We start from the raw sequence: 15,277 nt of genomic DNA on the forward strand, positions 1-15,277 counted from the left end.
GTTTTAAATGAATTAAGGTCTTTTCCCTCCCCATTTAACCAGTATCATTCCTCTCCTCTAGGCTTGGGGCAAAACAACACTTACAGATTTGCAAGAAACATAGCATCTTTATTTATGCAGATTTCGGGCAATTTTTATAAGTGAAATAAGCCAACTCAAATGGATGTCCGTTTCACTTCTTCTGGGCTCTGATCTGGGCACTCTCCAGTCAGTCACTTAATAAGTAGACCTCGATTTCATTTTTCAAACCTATTGAAACAGGAGCGTTGCTAGATGATTGCCAAAATCCTTTGGAACTTTTCCACTCTTAAGAACTGTCCCTTGAGGTTCCTTTACTTGTGTTCAGCATCGTGCGTTGTCACTTCAATCCACGTTCCAGCCTCCAGAGACAGGCTACCGTGGGCACCAGGAGTTTGCTCCAGAGGCTGTGGAGTGGCCGCATTCTCCGGGACACTGGCAGATCCTGTCGCAGGCCGGTTATTTTGGAATCCGAGGCGGGAACCCTTCCAGTTCAAATTCCGGATCTTGAAGCGCCACCCGGAGCCCCACCCTGCTCGGGTCTCAGCCCGAGGCTCCAATTGCACTTCCGAGGTTTGGCGGGACCCGGGCGGGGCTTATGTCATGTGACAGGACTGTGTCCCTCCCGCCCTCCCGCTTCCTGCACCGGACAGTCCCGGTGGCGCCTCCTCCTTCGAACGTGGTGTCCCCGCAGCCGCCACGCTCTCCCGGACTAGGTGCTGCAGCCATGGCTCCTGGCCAGCTCGGTGAGGCCCTTGCGGAGCCGCGCTATCTGCGAGCTTGCTTTGCAGCTCGGTGTCCCACCATGACTGTGGCCGGGCGGCCACCGCCGGCCGGGCTGGGCAGGGCTGCGGACCCCTCTGTGGGCTTCGATCAGTGCCCAGAGCCCGCTTGTCCCCGCGCAGCATCTCCTTCTCCGGGCTTGCCAGCTTGCGACCCAGGTGGCTTCGGGGCAGGGCCTGCCTGTCGTAGGCCCAGACGCTGGCCTTGTCACGCATGAGTTTCCTCCCCCAGGCCTTGGAGAAGCGATGTAACATACTGCAAATAGTGAGCAAAAAATGCCTTCTCTTTCAGCCTTGTTCAGTGTCTCTGACAAAACTGGCCTTGTGGAATTTGCCAGAAACCTAACGTCTCTTGGTTTGAATCTGGTTGCTTCCGGAGGAACTGCAAAAGCTCTCAGAGATGCTGGCCTGGCAATCAGGTAAGGCACAATTTAGTTTTTAAGGTAAGTCCAGGCAGAAAGTGATCCATCCAGAAAAGAATGTAATCCAGGAACCCTGAATAAAACTCCTTATACTGAGTAACGCTGCAAGGTTGGAGCAGTCCTCACCCACTTCATGAAAGAGGAAAATGAGCCTCAAAAGTTTAGTAACTTAATAGATCTAGAGTCAAGTAAGGTGTATGATTGGAACCCAGGTAGTTTCAGAACCCCAGATTAATTTAGGTGGGTCATCTATTATGCACGATGAACTCAAAAGTTATAATTCCGTCTGTTCACGTGATTAACTGTTTAATAAAGCTGTTTACATTTTGAAGAATCACATTTACTTCCCCTTGGCACCTCCCCTAACAGAATGAAAGAAAGAACAAGTCATTCATTGGCTCATTTATTACCTTACTATGCAGTGGAAGGAGATGTCCAGAAGATAAAGCAGAAGGCCATTCCAGACCTCAAGAAACTTGCATTATGGCTGGAGAGGAGGGAAGGCCACTGAAAGGCGGAAAATGATAAAGGACAGATATAATAAACTGTAGTGAGAGTTCAGAGGAAGGCCATATCAACCTCAGAGAGATTTTAGAAAAGGGATGAAATTGCCTTTGTTGCTGTGTGAAAAGTTCACTTCTGGCCCTCCAGACCATGTCGATGTGGATTATCCACATTTTTCTTCATGTAATTCTGTGGTGCATGAGCAGAGCCTCCCTAGATGTACAAATTCAGATGCCAAGAGAAAGCTTTATTAAATAAATGCTTTCTCTAAAATTTTTTTTGTCCTTTTCCAGTACTGAGAATTGAATCAAGGGTGTTCTACCACTGAGCTACTTTCCCAGCTCCCTACTACCTCCTACCCCACCACACACACTTTTTACAAAAGAAATTTTGAGACAGAGTCTCACTAAGTTTCCCAGGCTGGCCTCAAATTTGGAATCACCCTGCCTCAGCTTCCCAAGTAACTGGGGTTACAGATGTGTACCTCTGCACCCTGGAGCTTCTCAAATCCTTTTTACATCTTAACACTGAGGTAGTAAAAGTGGCTTCTGATTCTCAACATGTTGATGTATTCCTTCCAGTGTTTTTATAAGCATTTCCTCTCTTATGTGAGGTATGTGAGAATCACAGAAAGCTGGCAGGTCTATTTTTCTGAAGAGCAGCAGGATGAGACTATGAAGTCCATATATCTTCTTTCCATTGGGCTGAGTTGGGGTCAGTTCTCATCTGCCCCCACCTTTTTCTCCTTCAAACCTTGTGTTTTGGAAACATTCTAGGCATAATGAATATAAGGTGTAAAATAATAATAACCTCTTATGTGTGTGCTATCGAGTTTAAATAGTCATCAACTTTCCAGTGTTATTGTTATTTCTGTCTCTACCTACTCCTCACTTACCCCCATTATGATGATAGCTTTTCTTTTTTTTTAAATTGAGAAGATCGATATGTTTCTATCCTGTTAAAGGGTGAGAATGTTCTCCATGAATGGTTTTTATAGAGCCCAGCACAATAAACTTCACTGAATGGAGTAAGACAAGTGAGAGGGGTATGTTTTGTTGTTTGTTTTTTTGGTACCAGGAATTGAACCCAGGGGTGCTTAGCTACCCAGCCATATCCCCAACCCTTTTTATTTTTTTTTATTTTGGGCTCTAGAGTCTCACTTAGTTGCTTAGGGCCTCTCTAAATTGCTGAGGCTGGCTTTGAATTTGTAGTCCTCCTTCCTCTGCCTCCAAGCCACTGGGATTACAGGAATGTCCCACCATGCCCTACCTGAGGGGTGTTTTATGTATATTAACTCATATAGTCCTCCCAGTAACATTTTTGCTATGGGTGATATTGTCGCTATTAGGCAATTAAGAAAACTGAGTTACACAGAAATCTGTACGGGGTTGGGTATGTAAGTCAGTGGTAGAGTGTTTATGTAGCACGCAAAGAGGCCAGGATCTTTCCCAAAAAGGTAACTATTGTCTTGTGTGGTCAACTGGTGAGGTTTCAGAGTATACAATAGTAAATAGAGAAGACTACATGTGTTACAGACAAATTCTTGAGTACAAAGGAATAACAAGCTTTTTAACCCCACATGTTTATTTCTAGGAATAAATCTGCTATCTCTGTTTTAAGTGATAATCTTTAGTTGGAAGAACTGAATTTTATTTACTAAATTTATTCCTGTGTAGTGTACTCAGGAAATCTGTATCCTATTTTCAGAATTTGCTGTTCTAAAATTTTATTATTTTCTTCCTACAAATGCCATATATGCTGATTGCAGAAAATTTTTTAAAGTGTGGAAATCTATAAAGAAGATAGTAAAAGGGCTTATAATTCTCAACATGTTAATGTCTTTCTTCCAGTGTTTTTATAAGCATTTACTTTACTTCATAGCTTACACAGAAGATACAGTTTTGCTTCTTGCTTTTTTTTCCCCTTGCTCATATATATTATGGGCCTTTTCCCACATCATTACAACTTATAATTTTGCCAGAGAATGTTTATGTGTGTAGCTTTCTGGAGGTCAGCTTGACTGATGTGGCTTAATATTTTAAAATTGCCCTTTATATTTTGTGATCTCTGTTATCATTTTTCTATGTAGTTTTAACATTTACATAGTATTTAATGATGTTTTGTATCACACCCACACTGCTTCTTTTCCCCCTTTTTTATGGTATGAGGAGTTGAACCCAGAGGTACACTATTCCTGAGCTTCATTCCAGTCCTATCATATTTTAATTTTTTTTTTGAGATAGGGTCTCACTAAGTTGCTGAGAAACTCTATAAGTTGCTGAGGCTGGCCTTGACTTTGCGATCCTCTTGTGTCAGTTTCCAGAGTAGCTGGGATTTTGGGCATGTCTTGCCACGTCAGGCCTTACCTCACTTTTCAGAACAGGTTTCTTTTTCCACTTGTTTGATATGCCACTTTTATGCTTTTTTAATCATAAAACTCAATTCTTATTTCTACTTGGTTAATTTCTGAGATAAGAATATTTTTAATGCTTCTTATTAGATACTGCCAAATTGCTTCTCAGGTTGCATCTATTTCTTAATATTTAATAAGTATGGTTTATGATTCAATTTCTGGATTCCTGAAAAAAATGTAAAATTAGTGCTTTAGTATACTGGTTTTCCCCAAACATACTTCAGTTAGAAAATAGAATAACATTTATTTGGAAAGTTAATAGAATTTTATGTAAGAAATGAAATGTACCTGGCCAAGGTGGTGCAATCCTGGAATCCCAGTGACTCCAGAGTTTGAGGCAGGAGAATCAGAGGTTCAAAGCCAGGCTCAGCAATTTAGCAAAACCCTAAGTAGATTAGTGAGACCCTGTCTAAAAATTTTAAAAAGTTCGGGGAGAACTAGGAATATAGCTCAGTGGTTAAGCACCTCTGGAATCAATCTTTGGTACCAAAAAATAAGAAGTCGAATATTGTGAGAAACTTAGGACACTGGAATAATTTTTTTTGTTCAATTCAGGCTGTGAAAAAAATCTCTTGAAATGAGAACAATAGACTTCATGGGAGCTGTTTGGATTATTGACAGTTCAGAAATAGTCCTAATATTCTGTTTATGTGTTTCAGAGATGTCTCTGAGATAACTGGATTTCCTGAAATGTTAGGGGGGCGTGTGAAAACCTTGCATCCTGCAGTCCATGCAGGTAAGTGATATTTTCAGTTTAAAACAATCAATGGTTTACAAGAATATTTTAAAACTTTATAGAACAAAGGAGAAAGAAAGCAAGTCATAAGCTGAAAAAAAATTACTGCTTGTTAGGTTATATTGGTTTTGTCACATCAACTGTCAAATTTCATACTGCATTAGAACCTGTTTAAAATCTGCCTTACCTTATTACATGATTAATTCAGATTGTTTACTTTTGCTTGCTCTTACTCTTGTCTTAGTAACTACTAATTTAGAGTGTTGTATTTCCTATTGGAGTTACTGAAAATATTTAGTTTTTATAGTACAAAGTATAGACTTTTAAAATCAGAAGATACCTGATTTTTTTTAAAAAATATTTTTTTAGTTGTAGATGGATCTTTATTTTATTTATTTATTCTTATCGGGTGTTGAGGATAGAACCCAGTGCTTCACACATGCTAGGCAAATGCTGTACCACTGAGCTACAACCCCAGCCCCCAAAATACCTGATTTTTAAAGGATATTTCTTGGAGTGCTTTATTCATTTGCCTGACACAGTTAATTGCAAATAAACAAAAATGGTAATAAATAGTATATTGCTACCTTGTCAGTTGCAGTAAAATTGGGCAAACAAAAACTGGAAGGCTAATGATCATCAGAAAAGCCGTTGACTTAGGGAACACCTGGACTGTGATGGATTTGACACTATTGGTATAAAATTTGTTTTGCAATTTTTACATTTTTTACTCAAGAACGGTATATTAGGTACTGATCCAAGAGATTTTTAAATATACTCACTATTATTTTTTGATCAACAACTCTTAAACTGCATTTTGTATTTATATAATTAAGAGCATTAGAGGATTTAACTTGATTGATGGGACTTCATTAAATTAAGTACCTTCTTGTTTTCTGAACTTAATCTTTCTTTAACTTTGTTAAATTAGGAATCCTGGCTTGTAATATCCCAGAAGATAATGCTGACATGGCCAGACTTGATTTTAATCTTATAAGGTAAAAATCTGAAGTTGAACTTTTAACACATCAAGAAACAAAGACAAAGAATATGCCAAACCTGATGTTCTTCACTCTATTTTTCCTTCACTGTAAGCCTTGCAGAGTCCATCTTTCTCTCCCCTCCTCTTTTCCCCCGGTTCCTTTCCTCTACTAATACCTCTTCAGTTTTCCTGAGATCCCCTCACCTTTCTTTTTCTTTTTCCTCTTAACCTTTCACATATGAGAGAAAACAACCCTTCACTCAACCTTTGACTTTTCACATTTCAGCCCCTGTATATTTTCTTTACAGGGTTTTTAATTTAGGTATAAACTTAGGTCATTGATTCATTTTAAATTAATTTTTATATATAGGTGTGAGGTAGGGGTTCAGCTTTACTTTTTTGCATGTGACTGTCCAGTTGTCCTGCATTATTTGTTTAATAGATTTTTTAAATCGTCATTGGGTGGGCTTGGTCTGCTGTGTTTCTATGTTCCATTATGCCAACACTACTTCACTACTGTAGCTCTGTCTTATGTTTTGAAATCAGCAGCTGAGTTTTCCAACTTTGTTTTTTTTTCTCAAGATTATTTTGGGCTCGGTGTAGTGGCCCACACCTGTAATCCCAGAGACTCAAGATGCTAAGGGAAGAGGATTGCAAGTTCCACTCCAGCCTTGGGCAATTCAGCCAGTTCCTGTCTCAAATAAATAAATAAATAAATAAATAAATAAATAAATAAAACCAGGCTAGAGATACAGTTTAGAGCACTTGCAGATTCAATCCCCAGTTCTAGAAAGAAAAAAATGATTGCCAATTCAGGGACACTTGAATTTCCACATAGTTTTTAGGAACACTTGTTCATTTCTACAAAAAAAAGGTAGTTGTAATGGGATTGTGTTCAATCAATCAATAGGTGATTTGGGAAATGTTGCCATTTCAGGAGTATTAAGTCTTCCAACCCATAAACATGGGATGTCTTTTCATTCATTTCAGTTTTTCTTCACTTTGTTCCATCATTATTTTGTACCTTTCAGTATGCAAGTTTTATATGTTAAATTTATTCTTAAGTATTTTTATTCTTTTTGATGCTATTGTAAGTAGGTTTGTTTTTTGAATTTCATTTTCTGATTGGTCCTTGCTAATGTATACAGTTGCTTTTTGTCTATCAATCATATATCCTGCAACCTCCATGCATTTTTTTATTGGTGCTAGTAGGTTTTCTTGTGAGTTTCTTGGGATTTTCTGTATATATAAAACATCATAGCATCTGTGTGTGGGGATAACTTTACTTTTTTTTTTCTAATCCTGAGGATGCCTTTTATTTTTTGGTGAGTTTTCCTGACGGAAACCTCTAGCACAATGTTGAATATTAGTGATAAGAAAGGCTTTTCTTTTTAAGTATTGGGGCTCGAGCTCAGGAGCACTTAACCAATGAGCCACATCCCCTTGTCATTTTTTTTTTTGAGACAGTTCTGGCTAAGTTGTTGAGATTGGCTTTGAACTCTAAATTCTCCTGCCTCATCCTCCTGAGCTTCTGGGATTACAGGTATGCGCACTGCTCCTGGCTTGCCAGGTGCTTTTTTGTGCATCTATTGAGATGATCAGATTTTTTTTGTTCTTTATTCTGTTAGCATTATATTAACTGTTTTTTTCTGTTTTAAGAATATTTTTTAGTTGTAGCTGGACACAATATCTTTATTTATTTTTATGTGATGCTGAAGATCAAACCCAGTACCTCACAGTGTAAGGCAAGTGCTCTACCACTGAGCTACAGTGCCAGCCCTTAACTCTTTTTTTTTTTTTTTTGATACTTACCCCAACTCCACATTATTGGGATAAACTCAACTTGCCATGATGTATAATTTTTTTTCTATTTTTGTGGATTCAGTTTGTTAGGATTTTTTTGTGTCAACTTACATAAGAGGTAGTGGTCTGTAGTTTTCTTGGGACACGTTTATCTGGTTTGGTATCAGAAAATAGACTTAATAGAATGAACTGGGGGATTCAATCTCCTATTTTCCCAGAGTTTTTGATCATTTTCACTACTTAAACATGTTTGACTCAGGAGCCTGCCAACAGGAATTTGAAGTCCAGAGAGTGGAAGTCTACTTCATTAGTCATTTTAAAATTATTTCTGCATTTTAAGTTATTCTTTTGGCCTTCCTGTTAACATCATTTTTGTGACCACTCTGAAGGCAAAACAAGTATTTCACCGTTAGAATGTTCTACTGTTTTTCATCATCGTGCACAGTCCATTGGTAAGTAAATCTAAATTTGAACATCCTAGATAAAAGTGATCACAGTCTAAAATGAGGGTATTATTTGTAGTTTGGTGTTTTCCATTTCTGTTGAAGTGTTTTAAGTTTCTGATGGCCTGATGAGGTTACCCAAGTGGTTCCTTGGAGTGACCACTGTGTGACCAGCTGGACAAGTAGACCTTTTAGCACAACTTTTTAGAACTTTTTAGAACTCTGAATGTCAGGCTCACAGTTTGTAATTTGGATCTTTTTGGCTTTGATCACGTTTCTAGTACTGACCTCTTCCTAGATAAGCTGTAAACCACATAAGCTGATTCTTCGGTGATGCTCACTTCTCTCCTTTCTAGAGTTGTTGCCTGTAATCTGTACCCCTTTGTGAAGACAGTGGCTTCTCCAGATGTAACTGTTGAGGAGGCTGTTGAGCAAATTGATATTGGTAAGTTAGAGAAACCATTTTGAGGACTGACTGAGGAGGGGATTATTTGAATTCTAATGAGATTTTCTTTCCATTATTAGTGAAACAAAGATAGTTACTTCTCCAAGATTATCTTCTGGGATAATTATAACTTTTCTGTTTTATTATCTATTTGTGGTATGGAGTTTTATTTAGGTATTTTTTCCTTATTTGTTTTCCTTTTTAAGTCAAGAATTAAAGAGAACTTTGTGTACAGTGACATAAAGATTTTTTTTGTTGTTGTTCTTGAAAGGTGGAGTGACCTTACTGAGGGCCGCAGCCAAAAATCATGCTCGAGTGACAGTTGTGTGTGAACCAGAGGACTATGTGACAGTGTCCACAGAGATGCAGAGCTCCGATAGTAAGGACACCTCTTTGGAGACGAGACGCAAGTTGGCCTTGAAGGTGGGGGATGCACTAAAGTTACATCTGAGCCAGGCATGGTGGTGCAAGCCTGTGATCCCAGTGACTTGGGAGGCTAAGTCAGGAGGATTGATGGCAAGTTCCAGGGTAGCCTCAATAATTTAATGAGGCTCTAAGCAACTTAGTGAGACCCTGTCTCAAAATGGAAAATAAACAGGGCTAAGGATATGACTTAGTGGTTAAGACCCCTTGGTTCAATCTCTGGTACTCCAAAAAAAAGTGATGTTTATCGAGTGCATTGTTTGCCAACCAAATGTATTCAGTTCTTGCTTAGATATATCACCTAACAAGGCTTTGTTTGGAACTGCTATCCTTTTGTTAAAAATAGAATCTACCAAAAAAATGACAGACAACAGGAAGGGATCATTTGTAGAGTTATTTGTTGTTTGTGTCATGTTTGTCTCATGCACAGGAACCAGGTATGCAGTTTGCTGTGTGCCTAAAACTCTCTTATCCCTGCTGCTAGTGTCTCACAAAGCTTACACCTTTTGTAGGCATTTACTCACACAGCACAATATGATGAAGCAATTTCAGATTGCTTCAGGAAGCAGTACAGTAAAGGAGTGTCTCAGATGCCCTTGAGGTATGGAATGAACCCTCATCAGACTCCTGCCCAGCTCTACACACTGAAGCCCCGGCTTCCCATCACAGGTAAAGCCTAGTGTTGTGTGACTGTGCTGTGTATGGATACTTGTGTGGCTTTCTCTGCATTGTACTGATATGAGTCACATTTAGAAAATAAGATAAATTACATAATACCTCTTGCAACTATCCAAAATTGGGATACCAGTTGGACTTGTGAAATGTTGAAGAAATCTGGAGTGGCAAAGAGGTCAAGTTGGAGATGCAGATTAGAATGTCCTTCGTATGTGGATGGATATTTGTAAAGATGTGGGATAGAATGGGATGCCTGGGTTTCACAGGGGAGGATCAAGACCAAGCCTTGGGGTGCTTCTCCACTTGGTAGCAAAGCAGTGGAGGGACCAGTGGAGGAAAACCTACACATTTCGATGAGGTGGAATGCTTTAGAATAGAGGAAGGACTTTTGGGGAGTGATTCAAGGAGCAGTTTCCTTGGAATGATAGCTTTAGAATCCATTTGAAGTGGGCCAGAACACAAATTTGAGGTTCGGAAATAATGATACATAATTCTTCAAACAAATTAGGATTTCCATTGGTTTCTAGAGTGAAAAGAGGGTTTTCAGTGTTTGTTCTTGATGTGGACTGTTGGAACAAGTCCTTGGTTAGGGAGAGTAGAGAATAGGAAGAGAGAATTATAAGTGTGGCAGCTTCGGAGACCAAGCACTGATAGAGCAAGAGCAGCCTTGTTCACAATACAAGGGCACGCCCAGAGCCCACAGGCTGGCATCTTTGCTGGTGGGATGGAGCAGGCCTTCCTGTCAGCTTTCTTTGTTGTCCTCAACAGCTTGGGGAGAGGTGAAGGGGAGCAGGATAAGATGTCTGTTAACTTAAAATGCTCTTCTCCTTCACCTTCACATTCTTTCACTATCTGTTTTTATTCTACCTCAGGTACATTTTGTGTCTAACAATACTCATGTCCCCATTAACTCCATAACAGACACGACTGTCTTAACTAATCTCTGCTTTCTTTCTTGGCCTTCTTGTTTCAACAACAGAGAATCTTAAAAATGTGCAGCAGATGATGTCACACCTGCTTGAAACCCCTTTCAGCCTTTCCTCTTCAAGCACCTGCCCAGATCTATTTCCTCTGCAGCACCCTCACCCCGCTCCCTAAAAAATACTTAAAAGTCTCCCCAGCCTCCCTCCCTAAAAGATATGTGTATATATACTTACATATACAATAAGTATATATAGTAAATATATGTATATAAATATGTATTTTATATATTACAAATATATAATAAATGAATACATATTTATATATTTATGTATATTTATTCTACATATATATGTATTGGTATGTTTACATATATTAATATATATAGGGGCTGGGGATGTGGCTCAAGTGGTAGCGTGCTCGCCTGGCATACGTGCAGCCTGGGCTCGATCTTCAACACCACATACAAACAAAGATGTTGTGTCTGCCAAAAAATAAATATTAAAAATTCTCTCTCTCTCGCTCTCTCTCTCTCTTAAAAAAAAAAAAAATATATATATATATATATATATATATATATATATATATATATATATATATAACAGTATACATTTATATATATATAGTACTCTTTGAACTTAGGTGAGTGACAGAAGAAACAAATTAGACAATAATGAATTGTAAAAGTAAAATATTTCACAAGACATACAATAATTCATAATAAAGTGAGGCATCCTGTGTATAGCTCCTCATCTCCCTTGCTTCATAGACAAAGTAGCTGTGTCGTGAGTGAGAGAATGATTGGTTTTTGAAACATCTCAAGAGTTGAGTACCAGTTACCCTTCAAGATATTTAAAGACACTAATAATTGATCAGCCAGAAAGTTCTGCAGAGAAGTTCTGAATCTAGTAAATAGCTAAATAAATAGAAATCGTCTCATTTCTAGTTGTAAGAAACTAGTCATTACAATCATACACACAATTCCATCTTTACTCTTGCTTCAGTTTTGTTTCCAGACACACAAACAAGCATTTACCTTGTAATTAAATCACTGTCAAAAACATTCAAACCATATGATAAAGCAAGATGCCCCCTCTGTTGTGAAAATAAGCATATATTTGGGAGAAATTCAATGAGTCTCTTACAGTAAATCATTGTTTATTTGCCCAGAGCCACCTCTGCCATATTTACCAGAAAACATAAGAAAAAAAAAACATTCATACCCCCACACACTAAAATAAGGAAACAATAAATCAAGACTTTTATATCGTACTAGTGAAAATGCTTTTGATAATGGAAAGTACTAGAACTGAAAGTACATGGAGATATTTTTTGCCTCAGAACCTAAATGAGGACTATAAATTACAGGGAACAAGTATCTGAGATAAAACACAGGTGGTACACACCTGTAATGTCAGCTACTCAGGAGGCTGAGGCAGGAGGATGTCAACAAAAATTCAAAGTGCTGAGGATGTAACTCAGTGGTGGAGGACCCTTGACTTTAAACCCCAATACCACCCTCAGCCATGGGCATTTAAGTTCATCCATGTCTTTTCATGGCTTAATAGCTTGTTTCCTTTCATTGCTTAGTTTTTTTGCCTCCCTCATTAGCTTACTGAAGACAATGATATGGGGGAGAGGTAAGAAGGAGTCCTTTATTCACTGATGTATCCCAAGTGCCTGAGCAGCCACTAATGTGGTAGGCAGTTAGCAAACATTTTGTGCAAGGTTTTTACTTTTTTCAAAAAGTCTTTACTATTCAAGATAACATGTGGGAAATGAAATCATGCAGATTTGTTTTTAGTTAGTGCTGGCTCACTGTTTGCTTATATGCACATCTTATGTTTATTCATGAGAGATACTAGCTCATGCCAAAAAATAGGAAAATAGTTAATGCTAGACTCTGAAGTTGCAGGCTCTTCCTAATTCTCCTTTCCTCCCACCCGCACCTCTTGCTTTAGCTTGTAGTATAATTTTTTCAATTGACAAATTGTAAAATTGTCAATATGTACTCTTTATCTATAATTACAACAATTATCTCAATTCTGAATTTACATGGATCTCTGACTGATTTCCAGTCTTGTCCCGATTCCTCCTGTACCTGAAACTCTATTGTTGATTGATGTCTAGTCTGGCTGGATCTGGTCCTCCAGCAGTGTGTGTGTCTAGCACCTGTGTATGAGTTCACGCTCAGCTGCTTTGTTTTTCTTTGTCACGTTCCTATATGTTAGTGTCTCCTTGCTCTTAATTGTACTTTACTTGAAACATTTGTGTAGACTTGATAAGTTTTATTTTTTAAGGACTGTAAAGTGTGTGTGTGTGTGTGTTTGTATACAGTGCTCAATGGAGTGCCTGGATTCATAAACCTGTGTGATGCTTTGAATGCATGGCAGCTGGGGAAGGAACTCAGAGAAGCTTTAGACATTCCAGCTGCGGCCTCTTTCAAACACGTTAGCCCAGCAGGTAAAGCACTGTGTTCCTGAATGCTCTGGAGCTGCTCACCATGTGTTTCCTTTAAAATCCTTTAATATACTTTTGTATACTTGACACGCTGTAATGTGAATCTAGGTGTTCTGTGAAGGTTTCAGTGAGTCTAGTGATAATAGTATCAATATAATAATATCATAAAATACGATAACACATATAATTATTTGACTGTATTATGAGATAGGAAAATCAGGCCTTTTTTGCTGTGTAAGCATGATTTTATCAGTCAAATGTTTTTCTATGTTTAAAAATGAATCTTAATAAAAGATGAAGAAGTTGTTCTTATGACACTTCATCTGTTGCTCCCCCCGCCCCCCTGCCCCAATACTGGGGATTGAACCCAGGGGCACTCTACCACTGGGCTACATCCCCAACCCTTATACTTAAATGTTATTTTGAGACAGAGTCTCACTAAGATGCTAAGGCTGTCCTGGAACTTGCAGTCCTCCTGCCTTAGTCTCACAAATTGCTGGGATTACAGGCCTGCACTACTACAACTTTTTATAGCCATGTATGAGATACCCTTTTGCTTCTGAATTTAAACCCTAATTCATATATATACATACACACACACACATGTTATAGAATTAAGAATATACATATGGATACACACACATATCACCAGCTTTGCTGACAGTGCAACATATAATTATTTCTCAGTATTTATTACTTGTTAAAGCAATAGGAGCAGGGAAGAAATAATTGGTGTGTGTTACCAAGCAAAACAGAAAGAGTCAATAAGGAAGTAGCCCAGCTTCCTACACACTGGGTGCTATCAAGTTTCAGTGACTCTGTTTGCAGAAGCTAGAGAGGAGATTAAAGTCCCAACCCTACCCTCCTGCTGCCTTGGTTCCCTCAGCAACTCTATTTTTGGTGTTCAATTTTGTGGATAAGTAGGATTTTATTTGGCACAGGTGGTAAAAAATGTGCTGCATAGACTAGACGTTTAAAAGAGTCTTGATTTAGCAGTTGACTACTAGCAACTTGAGGCTTTAAGTTTATTGATTATTTTGTCGTTTTTGCTATAGGAGCTGCGGTTGGAATTCCACTCAGTGAAGATGAGGCCAAAGTCTGCATGGTCTATGACATGTATAAAACCCTTACACCCATATCAACTGCATATGCAAGAGCAAGAGGTGAGACTAATAGGATTTTTATTTTGGGGGGAGAAAAAGCAATATTTTATCCTAAACAGATAGGGGAGGAAAAGTTTATTTTGGTTCATGGTTTCAAAGAATTCAGTCCATCCAGGGCTGACTCCATTTCTCTGGGCCCAAGGTGAGGCAGGATGTCATGGTGGAAGGGTACGGTAGAACAGCCCTGCTTGGTTCATGGCAGCCAGGAAGCAGAGGGAGAAGGGGCAAGGGGCCACAGAGAAGATTAACTCTTCAATGGCACACCATAGAGATCCACTTCTCCAGCCATGTCCCACCTGCCCACAGTTACCACCCAGGACAGTATTCCTCTCAAATTACTAATCCACCAAATGGATTAATCCACTGATTAGGTTTCAGCTCTCACAGTCTATAATCGTTTTATCTGAAGATCCCTGCATTGATACAGGAGCCCTTGGTGGACACCGCCTAGCCAAGCCATAACACAGTATTTGGTTGTTGAGCATTTTGCAACCAACGCTGAGACAGAGACTGGCAGTTTACATTTAAAGTCCTGACTAGTGGTCACCTGGCAAAGGTAGTGCCTCCTTTCTGGAAGGAAATGGCAATTTCCAAAGTACTGTCATACAATGAGCTCCTTGGAAGAATTCCTGATCTTCAATTTGTTTGACCTAAGGGAGCACACTGTGGTGCACAGCACACAGGACGGGTGACTCCAACCCTGGAGTGCAGAGTGCTTCCTGTGACTTCCTGCCATCCCCAACCAATGCTAATTTCAAAGTCTTTGGGAGACTCCACATAAAAACTGTTTTAGAGATAAACTTAGCTTCTAGAATTTTTAAAAGCCTATGTCTCTAAAGAATAAGTAAAAAAAAGAATTCAAGGTAATGTAAAACACACTTTAATATCTACATCTGGCTCTACTGAGGAATGTTAAAAAAGGAATTTTCCATTTGGGGCTTTTAGCTTCTGAAGCACCATTTCTCTTCCCTTTTTATTACACACGGTATTTTCTTCTCCTTATTTGTAATTTATATAGATTTTTGTTTGCAATTCAAATTGAATCTTATTTTAATGAGATTATGGAATGGGACAACATGATCATGAA

The sequence above is a fragment of the Callospermophilus lateralis genome, unplaced genomic scaffold (genome assembly GCF_048772815.1).
Source record: "Callospermophilus lateralis isolate mCalLat2 unplaced genomic scaffold, mCalLat2.hap1 Scaffold_841, whole genome shotgun sequence".
Lineage (NCBI taxonomy): Eukaryota > Metazoa > Chordata > Mammalia > Rodentia > Sciuridae > Callospermophilus > Callospermophilus lateralis.